General features: G+C 37.8%; 1 protein-coding gene across 1 annotated transcript in view; it reads left to right on the forward strand.

Moving 5' to 3' along the window:
• The first annotated feature begins 4,959 nt into the window (after positions 1-4,959).
• The window catches only part of LOC116533889 (solute carrier organic anion transporter family member 1B3), an 83,855-nt gene continuing 75,127 nt past the window's right edge, over positions 4,960-13,687 (forward strand). Inside the window, exon 1 of the mRNA XM_032253825.1 lies at positions 4,960-5,029. The gene's annotated coding sequence lies outside the window, so the exon portion shown is untranslated. The remainder of the gene's footprint in view (positions 5,030-13,687) is intronic.

The following is a 13,687-nucleotide window of genomic DNA, read 5'->3' on the forward strand; positions in this document are numbered from 1 at the left end:
ATCACCCTAATCACCAGACTGACAGGCCCCCTACTCCTCCTTCTTTTAAGTCTAACTTTTGGACCATATATACTAAATTAACTCCTAAAATTCATCAAATGGCATCAGCCTCATATATATCAGAACCCACTATTATCCCTTGAATACCACTAAGAAATCCATGATTTAATTCGGCCAAAACATCAGTGGAAAATGAAATATCCTAGCTTGAGTTTGGCTATAATGAATACATTTTAAACAATCCTGCCAACTCCATTTTGCCCACCCCGAGCTATGTTTGCCCACACTGAGTTATATAGGGCATTCTGTTCCAAAAGCTTGCCATCTGAGACACCTGGCATCTTTGTAACCAATTTTCTGAGAAACAGGGCCCACTGGCCCTGTACATCCTATATCTATAACCATGTAACTGCTACCCCACATTCTGAGTAAAAAAACAATTTTAAGTAGAACTTTTTGTTAGGCCCCACTTCTCCCTTAACCTACTCCTTCTGCTTCTGTAATAATCTGCTTACCGTCCCCTGACCCTAAACTGGTATAAAAATGTGGACTGCCCTTTGTTCTTGGCTGAGAGGTTTGGGCTCTAGCTGACTCTCGGATGCCGGCATAAAAATGAACTCTTAACAAACTCAGTACGTGATGCTTCTGTTTAAACTCACTCGAGTATAGCTCTATAAACAGGTGAGTAGATAAATACATTGTATATTCATATAAGAAAAAACTAGCATTGAAGGGAATGAATTATTTTGTCTATGACAGTATGGTTGAACCTTAAAGTAATTATGGTGAGTCAAGCAGAAAAAAGTACCTATTGTTTGATGTACCTTAACATAAAATTCTTTTTAAAATGTAAACTAACCTATAGTGACAAAAGCAGTTCAGTGTTCCGGTCTGAGTTGGGTAGTGGTAGGAAGGGACAGGAGAAAACTTCTGGGGATGACCATCTTCATTATCTTTGTTTTATGACTGAATGCCTATGTCAAAATTCATTTAATGGTATACTTTATGTATGTGCATTTTACTGCATATAAATTATTCTTCCATGAAGTTGTTAATTTTTTTCTAAAACTTTATCTGTACTTGCATATCCTTTGGAAAACCTTCTCACTTCTCTGAGAGAATGCATATCGCACATTGAAGACCACAGGGCTGAAGCACTAAAATATAAGAAGCAAGAAGGGTTGCTAATCTCTTTCTGTGTGTCAGACCTGTTCACGATCCATGCAGCTGGCATAATTGACTCATTTATTCAAAATGTCTGTTGTTTCTATAATATAACAAGCAGTATACTAGAAAATGACTGAACAAAAAGATGAAGTTCCTTCCCTTTTGTTGCTTATGTTTACTGGGAAAGAAAATATACAAACATAATTTCTAAAAATATGGAATTTTAACAGATATGGAGGGGTCAGTAGGGCAAGTCATTAGAGAGTTACAAGTGCTACCTTTTCTTATAGGTCAGGGAAAGCATCTGCAAGGCAGCAGTGGTTAAGCAGAAAAATAATTGAAGTGAAAAATGAACATCTGGAGGCAAAATAGTTCATGTAAAAGGAAGACGAAGTGACAAGGACTTGAGGCAGGAATATAAGTGAAAGGTTTATGGAATATCAAGCAGGTCTGTGTTGCTGGATAGTAACGGCTGAGTAGGAAACACTTGTAGAAAATATTGTCAGGGGGATAACCAAGAAAAGATTGTGTAGATTCTTGTAGGATGTAGAAAGGCCTTGGGTATTTATTCTAAGTGAGCTAGGAAGCATTGGAAGATTTTGAATACAATTTTCATGGAGAATTTCTTAACATAGTATGCATCAGTGTCATGTCTGACTCTTTAAGGAAAATCAGTTGTTGACTGTTTTCAGCTTTTTAATATCATGATCATTGATAGTTGGATAACTGTGTCATATGTAATTATAGCCAACTTCCTTATCATTTTAAATATTACTCCAGATTAAGTCTTGGTTTTGACATCATTTAGTTGCTATAAGTTGTTTAAAATGGAAATTACATTTATATATTCCTTTAAAAATATTTATTGAGTATCTTCTAGGTAATAGATATTACTGTAGACACAGATGATGCAGCAGTGAACAAAAAAGATAAAAGTACATCCTTGCACTTCTAGAGCTTTCTCAGTAGTATAAATGTTTAGCTGTGAGGCAAAGGAAGGCTGACAATAAACAAAATATGTGAGCAAAATTCACAGTCTGATAAATAATGAGAACATTTAAGTAGCAAAAAAGCTATATTGAGTGTCAGAAATAGTAATAATAAAAAATGCTCACCGAAGACCTCACTGAGAAAGTGTCATTTGTGTGAGTACTAGAACATGGTGAGGGATTGAGCTATGCAGATACAGTATTGGGAAAGAACATTTCGGACAGAAAGAACAACAGGATGAAAGATGCTCAGGATAGGAGCTATAGAGCCTTCAGATTGCTCTTTGGATTTTATGCTCAATGATGTGGGTATCCACTGGTGGGGCGGGAGTGGGGATCTAAGCACAGCAATGCCATGATATGACTTGCTTTGACATGATGACCCTGACTGCTATTTTCAGATTTACACAGGGAAGTGAGGTTGGGGAACAGGGGCTGTGAGTAGACAGGAGACAAGCTGAGGTACAAGTTTGAGGATATTGCAATAATTCAGAACCAGAATAAAACTTGTGGAGGTGTTGAAAAGTAGCCTCATTCTGGGTATAATTTGAAATTTGAACCTGATATGAGCGTGACCAACAGCGGAATAAAAATTATTTCAATATTTTGCATATGTATGTGCCACTGGAAGGATTGAATAGACTTTGTTAAAATAAGGATATTCCAGGAGGAAAGAGGTTTGAGAAAGGAAGATGAGGATACCTGTTCAGAAAATGTTAATTATGGCCCAGGTGCAGTGGCTGGCACCTGTAATCCCAGCACTTTGGAAGGTCGAGAAGGGCAGATTACCTGAGGTCAGGAGTACAAGACCAGGCTGACCAACATGGTGAAACCCTGTCTCTACTAAAAACACAAAAATTAGCCGGGCATGATGGCAGCCACCTGTTATCCCAGCTACTCAGGAGGCTGAGACAGGAGAATTGCATCAACCCAGGAGGCAGAGATTGCAGTGAGCCAAGATCATGCCACTGCACACCAGCCTGGAAAACAAAGAGCAAAACTCCCTCTCAAATTTAAAACAAAAAAAGAAAAGAAAAGAAAATATTAAGTATGAGATACATATTACAGATATAGAGGGAACTGGTGAGGAAACTAGATGAATCTAAAGTTCAGGAGCTAGGCTTTGGCCACAGATACAAATTTTGAAATTATCAACATAAAGATGGTATTTTGAGACATAAGAATAGACAGGATCATACACATACATGCAAAAGTTGAATCCTGAAATGTTTTAATTAAGAAGCCTAAAAAATGTAAAAAAAAAAAAAAAAAAAAAAAAAAAAAAAAAAAAATTAGTCAATGACTTGTAAATGGAGAAGTCAGTGAAAGTTTCAAAGCAAACTGCAAAGAATAGTGTCCTGGAAAGTATTGCCAGGGGTGAGAATCCTCAACTCTGAAAAATGCCGCAAATAGTTAAGTCAGATGAGGATCATTACATGCCAAATTTAGGTAATTTATGACTTAGGAATTTATTAGGAAGTTGGGGACAAAAACCTGACAGGTGTGTGTTCAAGAGAGACTGTGAGGAGAGAGGTTGAAAACAATAATTATAAATGAGACTTTTTTTCTGTAATAATGGCGCAGAAATAGGGCCATATCAATATAAAGAGTGGAATCCAAAGAGAGATCTTGAAAGATGGGGAAATGAGAGGATGCTAACCTGCTGCTGGGGATATTTCTTTAGAACGGGGAAAGCGATATCCTCGACAGCACAAGGAAAGAAGGCAATCTGATAAAAGTGTAGGTTGGCCTTAGCGTTCACGTGGACAGTTCATCAAGGTAGAACATGTGGTACTAATGCTTTTCCTATATAGATGTGGTCCAGGGAGCTTTTGGAAGGTTTCTTTATTTTTGGTCATTGAAATAGGTCATCAGCTGAAAATGGACAGAGGGAAACACATGTAAGAATCTCAAGGAGAGAGATGAAAGTGCAAAGCAGTTACTCAGAGAGTGAACGACATGGTTTAGAAAAATACAGTGTGACTTCTAGGCAAAATAAAAGGTCAATTTTGGCTTCATGATAAATTTAAAGTCAGCATGGTTGCTGGATTTTCTTCAGTTCTATCAGCTCCATGGGTAAACAGGCAGAAAGAGATAAGAAACAACCAGATGCTTGAGGTATAGAAGGGAGTCAAATATATTTGAGTTACTGAATTAATTAATTTGACTTCATCCTTACTCAAGAAAACTTTCAGCTGAGTCAAGGTCTTCCTGTCTCTAAAAACCAAGTCAATAGAAGGACACCATTCTTTCTTCAAGCTTTGATGTAAGGAATATATCATATAAACCAGTCTTGATTTTTGTCCTTTAGAAGACTAGTCTTATGATTAATTGGCAACTTAGTATTCCATGTGGGATATCCAGTGTCCATCTACATCATATTCGACCCATACCCATGTAACAAGCAAAGAGGGTATGCTTTATTTTTTGAATGCTAATGTAACCAGTAGGCACATTTTTAAATTTTTTATTTGGAACAGTTTTAAATAGTTTGGATAATGTGTTGTGTTTGTATTTCTAAAGAAAAAGATGCAACCAACTTAATTGCATAAAAAATAAGTCATTCCCAGAAATAATTTATTTTCTAATGTTAACATAAAATAATGTGTGCATTCTGAGATATTATTAATAGAACTTTTAAAAGAAGCCTGTCTTTTAAAGGTTCTATTAATAATTTCTCAGAACGCACACATTACCAGAATGTACAAAATACATTTTTTTTTTCTGTTTGCCCAGGACAATTACGTAATGAGAAGGTTAATCATCATTGGACTCACAAAAACAAACAAAAAGCCAACTAACCATTCAAAGTGGGACTTTAACACCAGAAAAAGGATGAACTTGTTGCAGTTGCTGTAGCATTCTAAGTCCAGGTAAGAACCGTCAAGGTTGTTTAATTAACTTTTTTTTAATGTAAGAAATTTTAACAAATTTCAATGAAAATGTTTTGGTAGTTATGACAAATTCTACAAATTTTGTGCTCTGCATTTTCTCCACACTTATGTTCTAGGCCCTAAAATCCTAGTAAATATCCCTTCTAGAAATAGAAGAGCCTCAGGTTTATATCCTCAAAGATAAATTAGAGTAAATCATACCTTTATAAAGTAAAAAATAAAGTTTGAAGTCCTACTTCCATTGCTTTCTAAATGAATGAAACATGAAGCCTGAAAAAATGGACTTCTAAGTTACTTTCTTAAAATATCCTATAAGATCATTATTTGCATAAACTGTATAGAATTATTATACTAGCCTCTGTATTTCTTTGATTTCACTTTAACTGCATAAGTTGGAGTGGATGGGTTGGGGGGCAGGGTGGTAAATGTGTTTCAAAGTCACTTAACCACTTCACTTTTCTCTGTTCAACTCAAGTTTGATTTAGGGTGAGGGAAAAAAGATTTTCAAAATAATTTTTTATCTTTGTTCAAATAAGAGAAAAAAATCTTCTGGGCACAGCTCTTGGAAGGAATTGACAGCTCGATAAAATATTGGTTCCCTTCACCCATTCAGGAAGATGACTTCCCTGATAAGGCAATTGTTTTCATTGTGAAAGTAAGATGGTGATGCAGAAAATCTCTCCTCTGAAAAATCTAAGAAGTTAGGAAATGCTGTTTTCCCTTTTATCTTCTTCCTTGGTTCCATAGGTACATGCTAAAAACTGGGTTACTTGGCCTGCACTGGTTTTCTATAACCCCTTAAGTATGAAAAGCATAACAGAAATAATCAGAAGCTGGTAAGATTCTGCCCTCTACTTCAGCCCTATCAAACTGGGAAGAACTGACTTGTTCTGCTCAGGAAAGAGTTGCAATGCTATATTCAAATGCCTGTGACTCTGTCTTATAAAGATATTGTTGTTCTTGAAATTTATTTATGTCAATAATTTGGAACTCAGAAATAATATGTTCAGAGCAAAATACATTAAATGCTGCTAAAAAAGGCTTAAAATGCCACAATGAAGCTAAAAAGTGTGGTATTTATTCAAGGCTAAATTGATACTCCCACTTTCTAGGTGCTTTGTACTTACTTCATACAATTTAGCCTTTCTGAGAGATGAGGAACAAAGTGCCCAAATTTCTTATTTTTCTGGCTGGGTATTTTATCTGAACCTAAAAGAGAGGTGTGGAATAGTTGTTTTGGAAAGTAGGGGGAATACAGAAAAAAGTAATGATTATTCAGATATGTTCTCTAACGGCAAAGCAGGGTGAGAGAGGTTATTTCAACTGGAAGAAAACAAGGAAACATTAAAATGGTATGATTTGGAGCAGCATTACAGCCAAGTGATGGGGAAGAACATTCCAGGAATAGAAGAAGTATATATGAAGGTAGAGAGATTTCTTCTTGGGACAGTGCTTCCACATGTCTGCAAGTGCTTATGGCTGTACCAGGAATGGGACTAAAAATAAGAATTGATTTAGGCTGTGAAGACCCTCAAATAGGAAGTATAAGTTTTGTTTTTGTTGCAAGAGGGATCTTTGAATGATTCCAAGAATGGACATGATATGCAGAGGAAAGAAAGCAAGCTGGAAGACAGGGCTAGAAGTTAATCACTTGAAAGAAACAAGGCTTGAGTGGTGAGACAACAGTCTTCAAGACTTCAGAAATATTTGTTTAGTATCAAGAAAAAGAAAAGTCTAAAGCCAAAGGAATACTATCCATCTTGCAAGGAGCTCAAAGAGATTTCCAATTATGAATTAATTGATTAAAAAAATATTTTCAGGGATCCAGGCAAGTTGGCTAAATAGGAACAACTCTGGTATGCAGCTCCAAGTGTGATTGACACAGAAGGCAGGTTATTTCCACATTGCCAATTGAGGTACCTGGTTCATTTCATTGGGACTGATTGGACAGTGGGTGTAGCCCAACGAGGGCAAGCCAAAGCAGGGTCGGGTGTCGCCTCAGCTAGAAAGCACAAGGGGCCAGGGAACTCCCTCTCCTAGGCAAGAGCGGCCATTAGGAACTGTTTCCTGAACTCTGGCCCGGATACTATGCTTTTCCCATGGTCTTCACAACCCACAGACTAGGATATTCCCTCTGGGTCCAACACAACCACCAGGGCACTGGGGTTCCAGCACAAAACTGGGCAGCTGTTTGGGCAGAAACCAAGCTAGCCACAGCAGGGTTTTTTTTTCATACCGCATTGGCACTTGAAACAACATCAAGACAGAACCATTCACTCCTTTGGAAAGGGGGCTGAAGCCAGGGAGCCAAGTGATCTGGCTCAGTGGGTCCCACCCCCATGGAGACCAGCAAGCCAAGATCCACTGTCTTGAAATTCTTGCAGCCAGCACAGCAGTCTGATTTTGACTCAGAGCATTCAATTAAAGCTTGGTGAGGGAGGGGCATCCATCATTGCTGAGGCTTGAGTAGGCAGTTTCAGCGTCAAGTGCAAAAAAAAGCTGCCAGGGAGTTCAAATTGGGTAAAGCCCACCACAGCCCAGCAGCTGCAGGCAGACTGTCTCACTAGATGTCCTCATTGGGCAGGGTAGCTCTGAAAAAAGGTAGCAGTCCATCAGGGACTTATAAAGTACCCACCTTCCTGGGACAGATCATCTGGGAAAAGGGGCAGTTGTGGGCACAGCTTCAGCAGACCTAATTGTTCCTTACTGGCAGCTCTGAAGAGAGCAGCAGATCTCCCAGCACAGCATTTGAGCTCTACTAAGGGACAGACTGCCTCCTTAAGTGGCTCCCTGACCCCCATGTATCCCGACTGGGAGACACCTCCCATTAGGGGCCGACAGACACCTCATACAGGAGAGCCCTGGCTGGTATATGGTGACTACCCCTCCGGGATGAAGCTACCAAAGGAAGAAACAGGCAGCAATCTTTGCTGTTCTGCAGCCCCCATTGGTCGTTCCAGGCAAACAGGATCTAGAGTGGACTTCCAACAAACTCCAGCAGACCTACAGCCAAGAAGCCTGACTGTTAGAAGGAAAACCAACAAACAGAAAGAAATAGTTTCAACATCAATAAAAAGGACATTCACTCAGAGGTCCCATCCAAAGATTACTGACCTCAAAGACCAAACATAGATAAATTCACCACGATGGGAAGAAACAAGTGCAAAACAGCTGAAAATTCCAAAAATTCCAAAAATACCACTTCTACTTCAAAAGATCAAAACTGTTTGCCAGCAAGGGAAAAAAACTGGGCAGAGAAGGAATTTGATGAATTGACAGAAGCAGGCTTCAGAGAGTGGGTGATAACAAACTTCTTCGAGCTAAAGGAGCATGTTCTAACATAATGCAAGGAAGTTAAGACCCTTGAACAAAGGTTAGACAAAATGCTAACTAGAATAACCAGTTTAGAGAAAAACATAAATAACCTGATGGAGTTGAAAGCACAGCACAAGAACTTTGTGAAGCATAAACAATTTCAATAGCCGAATCAATCAAGCAGAAGAAAGGATATCAGAGATTGAAGATCAACTCAATGAAATAAAGTGAGAAGACAAAATAGAGAAAAAAGAGTAAAAAGAAATGAATGAAGCCTCCAAGAAATATGAGATTAGGAGAAAAGACCAAATTTACATTTGATCAGTGTACCTGAAAGTGAAAGGGAAAATGAAACAAAGTTGGAAAACACTCCTCAGGATACTATCCAGGAGAACTTCCCCAACCTAGCAAGGCAGGACAACATTTAAATCCAGGAAAGACAGAGAACGTGGCAAAGATACACCTCGAGAAGAGCAACCCAAGACACATAATCGTCAAGATTCATCAAGGTTGAAATGAAGGAAAAAATGCTAAGGGTAGCCAGAGAGAAAGGTTGGGTTACACAAAGGGAAGCCCATCAGACTCACAGCACATCTCTCAGCAGAAATCCTACAAGCCAGAAGAGAGTAGGGGCCAACATTCAACATCCATAAAGAAAAGAACTTTCAACTCAGAATTTCATATCCATCCAAACTAAGCTTCATAAGTGAAGAAGAAATAAAATCCTTTACGAACAAGCAATTGCTGAGAGATATCATCACTACCAGGCCTGCCTTACAAGAGCTCCTGAAGGAAGCACTAATCATGGAAAGGAACAACTTTCCATGATTAGTGGATACCAGACACTGCAAAGACATACCAAATGGTAAAGACCATTGATGCAATGAAGAAACTGCATAAACTAGCAAAACAACCAGCTAGCATCCAAATGGCAGGATCAAATTCACACAGAACAATATTAACCTTAAATGTAAATGGGCTAAATGCCCCAATCAAAAGACACTGGCAAATTGGTTAAAGAGTCAAGACACATCTGTGTGCTGTATTCAGGAGACCCAGCCCATGTGCAAAGACACACATAGGCTCAAAATAAACATATGGAGGAAGATTTACCAAGCAAATACAGAAGAACAACAACAAAAAAAGCAGAGGTTGCAGTCCTCGTTTCTGATGAAATAGACTTACACCAACAAAGATCAAAAGAGACAAGGGCATTACATAATGGTAAATGGATCAATGCAACAAGAAGAGCTAATTATTCTAAATATATATGCACCCAATGCAGGAGCACCCAGATTCCTAAAGCAAGTTCTTAGGGACCTACAAAGAGATTTTGATTCCCACATAATAATAGTGGGAGATTTTCATACTCTGTTGTCAATATTAGATGGATCAACAAGACATAATTTTTTTTCTTTATTATACTTTAAGTACTGAGTACATGTGCAGTTCGTGCAGGATTGTTACATAGGTATACACATGCCATGGTGATTTGCTGCATCCATCTCCCCATTACCTACATTAGGCATTTCTCCTAATGTTATCCCTCCCCATTCCCCCCACCCCCCACTATCCCCCCCCCTAAACCCACCCCCACCAGGCCCCAGTTGTGTGATATTGCCCTCCCTGTGTCCATGTATTCTCATTGCTCAACACTCACTTATGAGTGAGAACATGTGGTGTTTGGTTTTCTGTTCTTGTGTCAGTTTGCTGAGAATGAGGGTTCCCAGCTTCATCCACATCCCTGCAAAGAACATGAACTCATCGTTTTTTATGGCTGCGTAGTATTCCATGGTGTATAGGTGCCACATTTGCTTTATCCAGTCTATCATTGATGGATATTTGGGTTGGTTCCCAGTCTTTGTTATTGTACACATTGTCACAATGAACATACATGTGGATGTGTCTTTATAATAGGACAAATTATAATCCTTTGGGTATATATATCCAGTAATGGGATTGCTGGATCAAATGGTATTTCTAGTTCTAGATCCTTGAGGAAACATCACACTGTCTTGGACAATGGTTGAACTAATGTACCTTCCCACCAACAGTGTAAAAGTCTTCCTATTTCTCCACATCCTCTCCAGCATCTGTTGTCTCCAGACTTTTTAATAATCACTGTTCCAACTGGCATGAGATGGCATCTCAATATGGTTTTGATTTGCATTTCTCCAATGACCAGTGATGATGAGGATTTTTTCCTATGTTTGTTGGCTGCATAAGTGTCTTCTTTTGAAAAGTGTCTGTTCACATCCTTCATCCACTTTTTGATGGGGTTGTTTGTTGTTTTCTTGTAAATTTGTTTATTTTCTTTGTAGATTCTGGATATTAGCCCTTTGTCAGATGGGTAGATTGCAAAAAGCTTTCCCATTCTGTTAGTTGCAGATTCACTCTAATGATTTTTTTTTTTTTTTTTTTTTTTTGCTGTGCAGAAGCTCTTAAGTTTAATTAAATCCCATTTGTCTATTTTGGCTTTTGTTCCTATTGCTTTTGGTGTTTTAGTCATAAAGTCCTTGCCTATGCCCATGTCCTGAATGGTATTGCCTAGCTTTTCTTCTCAGTTTTTTATGGTGTTAGGTCTTATGTTTTAAATCTTTAATCCATCTGAAGTTAATTGTTGTATAAGGTGTAAGGAAGGGGACCAGTTTCAACTTTCTCTACATGGCTAGCCAGTTTTTCCAACACTATTTATCAAATAGGGCATCTTTTCCCCATTGCTTGTCTTCATCAGGTTTGTCAAAGATCAGATGGTTGTAGATGTATGGCATTACTTCTGAAGCCTCTGTTCTGTTCCATTGATCTTTATGTCTGTTTTGGTACCAGTACCATGCTGTTTTGATTACTGTAGCCTTGTAGTATAGTTTGAAGTCAGGTAGTGTGATGCCTTCAACTTTGTTCATTTTGCTTAGGATTGTCTTGGCTATGTGGGCTCTTTTTCAGTTCCTTAGGAAATTTAAGATGTTTTTATCCAGTTCTGTAAAGAAGGTCAATGGTACCTTGATGGGGATAGCATTGAATCTATAAATTACTTTGGGCAGTATGGCCATTTTCACAATATTGATTCTTCTAAACCATAAGCATGGAATGTTTTTTCATCTGTTTGTGTCCTCTCTTAGTTCTTTGAGCAGTGGTTTGTAGTTCTCCTTGAAGAGGCCCATAATGTCCCTTGTCAGTTATATTCCTAAGTATTTTATTCTCTTGGTAGCTACTGTGAATGGGAGTTCATTAATGATTTGCCTCTCTGTCTATTGTTGGGGTATAGGAATGCTTGTGATTTTTGCACATTGATTTTTGTATCCTGAGACTTTGCTGAAGTTGCTTATCACCTTAAGGATATTTTGGGCTGAGACAATGGGGTCTTCTAAATAGACAGTCATGTCATCTGCAAATAGAAATTATTTGACTTCCTCTTTTCCTAATTGAATACCCTTTATTTCCTTTCTTGCCTGACTGCTCTTGCTAGAACTTCCAATACTATGTTGAATAGGAGTGGTGAGAGAGGTCACCCTTGTCTTGTGCCAGTTTTAAAAGGGAATGCTTCCAGTTTTTGCCCATTCAGTATGATATTGGCTGTGGGTCTGTCATAAATAGTTTTTATTGTGTTGAGATATGTTTTATCGATACCTAGTTTATTGAGAGTTTTTAGATGAAGGGCTCTTGAATTTGGTCAAAGGCCTTCTCTCCATCTATTGAGATAATCATGTGGTTTTTGTCTTTGGTTCTGTTTATGTGATGGATTATGTTTATAGATTTGTGTATGTTGAACCATCTTTGCATCTCAGGGATGAAGCCGACTTGATCATGATGAATAAGATTTTGATGTGCTGTGGGATTTAGTTTGCCAGTATTTTATTGAAGATTTTCACATCAATGTTCATCAGGGATATTGGCCTGAAATTTTCTTCTTTATTTGTGTCACTGACAGGTTTTGGTATCAGGATTATGTTGGTCTCATAAAATGAGTTATGGAGGATTCCCTCTTTTTGTATTATTTGGAATTGTTTCAGAAGGAACAGTACCAGCTCCTGTTTGTATGTCTGGTAGAATTTGGCTATGAACCCATCTGGTCCTAGTTTTTTTTGTTTGGTAGGCTATTAATTGCCAACTCAACTTCAAACCTTGTTATTAGTCTATTCAGGGATTCAACTTCTTCCTGGTTTAGTCCTGGGACAGTGTAAGTGTCCAGGAGTTTATCTATTTCTTCCAGATTTACTGTGCATAGAGGCGTTTGCAGTAATCTCTGATGGTAGTTTGTATTTCTATAGAATTAGTGGTGATATCCCCTTTATCACTTTTTATTGCATCTATTTGATTCTTCTCTTTTTTGTTTTTTTATTAGTCTGGCTAGCAGGTCTATTATTTTGTTGATCTTTCAAAAAACCAGCTCCTGGATTCATTAATTTTTTTGAAGGTTTTTTTTTTTTTTTTTTTTTGTATCTCTATCTCCTTCAGTTCTGCTCTGATCTTAGTTATTTCTTGTCTTCTGCTAGCATTTGAATTTGTTTGATCTTGCTCCTCTAGTTCTTTTAATCATGACATTAGGGTGTCAATTTTTTTTTTTAATCTTTCCTCGCTTTTCATGTGGTCATTTAGACTTGTAAATTTCCCTCTAGACACTGCTTTAAATGGGTCTGGGAGATTCTGGTATGTGTGTCTTTGTTCTCATTAGTTTCAAAGAATATCTTTATTCCTTCCTTAATTCTGTTATTTACCCAGTAGTCATTAAGAAATAGGTTGTTCAGTTTCCATGTTATTGTGTGGTTTTGATTGAGTTTCTTAATCCTGAGTTCTAATTTGATTGCACTGTGGTCTGAGAGACCGTTTGTTCTGATTTCCATTATTTTGCATTTGCTGAGGAGTGATTCACTTCCAATTATGTGGTCAATTTTAGAATAGGTGTGATGTGGTTCTAAGAAGAATGTATATTCTGTATATTTGGGGTGGAGAGTTCTGTAGCTGTCTATTAGGTTCACTTGGTTTAGATCTGAGTTCAAGTTCTGGATTTCCCTGTTAATTTTCTGTCTCCTTGATCTGTCTAATATTGACAGTGGGGTGTTAAAGTCTCCCACTATTATTTTGTGGGAGTTTTAGTCTCTTTGTAGGTTGTTAAGAACTTGCTTTATGTATCTGGGTCCTTCTGCATTGGGTGCATATATATTTAGGATAGTTAGCTCTTCTTATTGCATTGATCCATTTACCATTACACTTGAATAGGAAATGTCATTCAGGACATCAGCATGGGCAAAGACTTTATGACTAAAACACCAAAAACAATGGCAACAAAAGCCAAAATAGACAAATAGGATCTAATTAAACTTA

This window comes from Sapajus apella, unplaced genomic scaffold, assembly GCF_009761245.1.
Source record: "Sapajus apella isolate SASKATOON/1434 unplaced genomic scaffold, GSC_monkey_1.0 scaffold84, whole genome shotgun sequence".
Lineage (NCBI taxonomy): Eukaryota > Metazoa > Chordata > Mammalia > Primates > Cebidae > Sapajus > Sapajus apella.